At 38.6% G+C, this 5,074-nt stretch overlaps 1 pseudogene; it reads left to right on the forward strand.

Annotated features, from left to right (window-relative positions):
- Positions 1 to 541, forward strand: part of LOC114626656 — a 9,167-nt pseudogene extending 8,626 nt beyond the window's left edge.
- The last annotated feature ends 4,533 nt before the right edge of the window (positions 542 to 5,074 follow it).

Here is a 5,074-nt window from a genome sequence, read left to right on the forward strand (position 1 = left end):
ACCCTATGAATGTAACCAATGTGGTAAAGCCTTTGCACACAGCAGTGGTCTCAATTATCATAAAAGAACACATACAGAAGAGAAACCCTATGAATGTAAGCAATGTGGTAAAGCCTTTGCAGGAAGCAGTGGTCTCGAATATCATAAAAGAATTCATACAGGAGAGAAGTGTTATGAATGTAAGCAATGTGGCAAAGTCTTTGCTGGAAGCAGTGGTCTCGATTATCATAAAAGAACACATACAGGAGAGAAACACTATGAATGTAACCAGTGTGGTAAAGCCTTTGCACATATTACTGTTCTCCAAAGTCATAAAAGAATACATACAGGGGAGAAACCATATTAATGTACCCTTTTCACAAATCAAGAGTCTTAATACACATACAGGAACATGTATTTGAGCAAAACCCTGAGTGTATCTAATGTGGTAAGGCTTTTTCACAAAGCAGTCATCATGACAATCATAAAAAGACACATAGAGGAAAGCAATTTTTGAATGTGAGCAATGTGGTTTTAAACCTTTTTCACAATGCAGTGTCCCCCAAATATATAAAGGACCATATACTGGAGAGAAACCCTGTGAATATCATGAATGTTATGAAGCTCTTCTATGTCCCAATCATCTTCAAATATATAAAAGAACTTGTAGTGGAGAGAAATCCTCTGAATGTAACTAATGTGGTAAAGCCTTTGCACCAAAAGTCATCGAGTACATCAAAGGATACACACTGAAGAGAACACTATGAATATAAGCACTGTGGTAGACTTTTTGCAAGTCACAGTACTCTCCATGTAAATAAACGAAGACACATTCAAGGGAATCTCTATGAATGTCATCTACGGGATAAAGCCTTTGTATATTGCAATCTGCTTCAAGTGAAAAAAAGAAGACATACAGGTAAGAATGTAAGCAATGTGGCAAAGCCTTCATATGTCAGTCATTTTCAAAGGCACAAAAGAAACCATAATGTAAAGAAATCCTGTAAATGTATTTAATATGATGAAGCCTATGCACAGTTCTATAGGCTTCATCACCATGAAACAATCCATACTGCTTAGAAATTTATGAATACATTTAATATTGTGAAGCCTTTTCAAATTTCCAACTTTTCATCAGCATGAAAGAGAAACCCTATGAACTCATTCAATATGGGGAAGCCTTTAAAAATTATTGCAGACTTCATCATCATGAAAGTAATCATAATGGAGAGATAATCTATGAGTGTAAACAATGTGGTAGAGGCTTTCTGGTATGGGGTCCTCTCAGATCCAACACCACTCAGTCTCAGGTAATGCAAGTGACAGGATTTTATGGTAATAAAGCTGCTGCTAGATCATGACATAATCTGAACATAATGTGTGTCTTGTAACAAACATTTCCCCAAGTGAGCCAGAATGATATAGAGCTGACATCCTGCAGTCCAAAATGCTAACCCACAGTTGTTAATGTCTGAAAGAACTGGAGGAACAAAAGCAGAGAAGACGCTGAGCAAAAGGAGGTCCAGTGGCATGTCCAAATTGAGATCCATCTCAATGGGTGGCCTCAACATCTGATACTATTACTGGTGGTATAGTCTGCTGACAAACAGAGAACTGTCATGACTGACTTCCAAGAGGCCCATTAAACAGGTGAAAGAGGCCAATACAGATATTTACATCCAATCAATGGACAGAAACTGATGACCCATGAGGTTGAATTTGGGAAAAGCTGGAAGAAGTTGAGGAGAAGGGCGACTATATAGGAAGTCAAGCAGTCTGAACTAGCCTGTACCCCTGGGATCTCTCAGACATTGAGCCACCAACCAGGTAAGGTAAGCCACCTGATTCACAGCAGAGGACTACTGGGTCTGGACTCAATCAGAGAAGATACAAACGACCCTCCAGAAACTTGGGGCCCCAGGTAGCAGGGAGGTCTGGTGGGGTGGGTGTTGTGCATAAGGACATCTTGGAGACTGGGGGAGGAGGAGGAGGAGGAGGAAGAGATGGAGGGTGGACAAGGAGGGGTATAAAATCTGAATTGTAAAAAAGTATTCAACAATAAATGAAAAGAGTAAGAAAAAAGAAACTTATAAAAAAGGACAGAACACCAGAAACTTCTGTGCCAAGTTACAACTATATTTTCTCAATAATCAGGATTTCAGAATAGGAGCTTATGTAGTTGATAGTGTCAACTGTTATAGAATGTGTTTTACAATTTAAACGATCATATCGATTTGTTCTTTGGTGGTAAAGAATAGGTGTTATCTTATGAGGAGCACAAGATGAATGGCAGAAGTCATTGTTAGAGACAGTCTTCGTGTTTTCAAGAACAAAAGATGAGTAAAGGATGGTGGTACAGCGTGGGAAGTCCCTAACTCCCCCATGCCTGGAAGCATGAACATAAGTTTCACCATGTCATTAAATGGAGGATGATAACAAAAAGGCAGTACTTAAGGAATGGGGTTTTGTTTTCTGCTTATTCCTAATTGTTATGTATTGGTTCTAATGCCGCTTGTGTTAAATTGCTTCCCAGATTTCATCAGAGTCCTGCATTTGAGGCTCTGATATTCCCTTCCCCAAGCTGGTTCTAGTTGGTAATTAAAATTGCCAGCAGCTAATGACTAGGCAGGAAGACACAGGCAGGACCTTTGGATTCATGGGCAAGAAGAGCAAAGAGGATTACCATGGCAGTAAAAGAATTGGATGCAGGCTTGAGAGCTGCAAAAGACAGAGTCCCAGCCATGAAAGAGGCAGGAAATAGTGTCCCCCGTGTTCCCTCCTCGGATTAAACCTGGAGTAGCAGAGATTGGATATAGATTTTAGTAAGTAATAGTTCAGGAGTATCACAGGGGAGGCATTAGCAATGTACAAGTTGGGGAGTGGCCCAGCCAATGAGCTGATCTAGGCATATTAAGTAAAGCTATATGTGTTTGTCATTTGAGAATCCGTAGCTTTTGCAAGGCATCCTGTGGTAGAGCAGAATAACCAACTAACTCTACAGAATGTGTCTCACCTTTAGGATTGAACTCAGTATTAAAAATTTATTTGGAGATTCTCAAATGGAAAACACATGCTGTGATGTGAGATTAGGAGTTGGTGAAAACTGTATTCTTAGCAGAGTTGCTGGTTATGCTGAAGCCATGTTGTTCCTCACCAAGCTATGCAGGTTCCCAACTAGAACAAAAGGTGATCTGAACTGGCATGCATAATCTGGGGTTCATGGCATGAGCTGGGACACAGCAAAAATCTCCAAAACTGGCCCAGATAAGCTGAGTAGTAAGCATTTATTATGAGTGCTCTTTAAGGATTCTGGCTCTCTCAGAGAGATTGAGCTCTGAGGTGCTGTCCAAAGAAACAGGCGTCTCAGAAAGCAGACACAAAGGTAGATGGTAGAGGCTACCTGCCAGCTATTATCAGATAAAGAAAGGGGAGATATAGATGAGATTTATTTGTTTTTCAGGGGAAAAAAAAGAGATACAGTGGTAATTATTTGTTTGTGAGTATACATGGAATAAAGTAGGATTTTACTCTCGAATATAGGGAACAAATGCATGAAGATAGAGATATACCCTATTTCAGCGAATAATAATAAGAGCCATTAATTTCTACACAATGGGGAATGAATGGAAAAAAATGTTTTAAAGAACAATTTAAAAGTCGATGCCAGAGCAGGCATTTGTGTTCTTTGACTGTGGGCAACACAGCACTACTGGTATTCCTTGGCCAAATATGGCAAATTAAGAGCCTGGAAATAGACTTAGATACTGTAAGTAGATGGGAATTTAATTGAAGTCAAATACATAGGAAAAGATGTTTGTTCAAGTTATATAAAAGGAAAAGGTATATATCCATAGAGGTATTAATCTCCTAGAATGAGATTTTATATTTGCATAGATAAATAAGTTTGGTGGTTATGATATTAAAATCCTCTAGGATAGAGATTAAAATAGGGCAAGCTTAAGAGTAAGGAGGATGCTAATTGAATCCATCCATACTATTGATGATTTTGTGTTACTGGAACAAGGACATACTATTATGGGAGAGAGGCCCTATATTTCTGCTAGTAGGGGAAAAGAAAAGGCTTTGGACCCCTTCTAGAGTGATATGGATCATGTATGAGAGGGGAAGGCCCCCTGAAAATGTTGGCTAAAGGAAAAAAAAAGTTTCAGAAAATGAAACAAGCAGGAAACATGATTTGCTGATTCCTCCACATGGAAACAGACGTGTAACTAGCCTAGACAGAAAAAGTCTCTAGCTCAAACTTCAGATAAACATAGACAATTCATATTGTTGTTTATGGAACACGTAAGATTCAACATGCCGTCATTCCTATGGCATGAATGAAGATTTATTACAATTGCTTATTGATCAAATTAACTTAAAAGGATAGTTTTCTGGCATCTGCTCAAACCAGAAGCAAAAGTTCATCCTTAACTGAATGGTATAACTTGCACAATCCATAGGAATATCTTAATAGTACTAAAATCCTTGTTGCAAGATTCATATATTGCTGAATGTGCCCCTTTGACAAGATTCATTGGTGGTGATGCTGAGATGACCTGTTGTTCCAGCTACCTGCCTCCTGATGCTGGAAGAAACTGGTGAAATATTTTAGATTGGTTCTAATGCTACTTGTTTTAAATCAGTTCACAAATTGCCCAAGAACCATGCATTTGTGATGATGTGCATTCCTGTCCTCAGCTGGTGCTAATTGGTAGACTTGCACAACCACTGTCAGGGAGCCGAGGAAATTATCCAATTACGAATACACCCAATATTTGCATATCAGTCATTTTTCAATAAATAAGAAATTAATCATATTGGAGAGAAACCCTCCCAATGGAACTAATGTGATAAGGCCATTTTATTTAGTTATCCACAAATACACAACATATGGGACAGGAATCCTCTGAATAAGCAATTGGTAAATCATTTACATGTAGCCATATTCTCTAATACCATGAGAAAGGCCATACTGCAGAAGAACCCTTATTTGAAGTCAGTATGGGAACATTTTGCACTTTAAGGTTCCTTTATACAAGAGTAATATGTTCAGTGTATCATCAATCTTAAATTCTTTCCACATCACAGTAGT

The sequence above is a fragment of the Grammomys surdaster genome, unplaced genomic scaffold (assembly GCF_004785775.1).
Source record: "Grammomys surdaster isolate TR1022 unplaced genomic scaffold, NIH_TR_1.0 238, whole genome shotgun sequence".
Lineage (NCBI taxonomy): Eukaryota > Metazoa > Chordata > Mammalia > Rodentia > Muridae > Grammomys > Grammomys surdaster.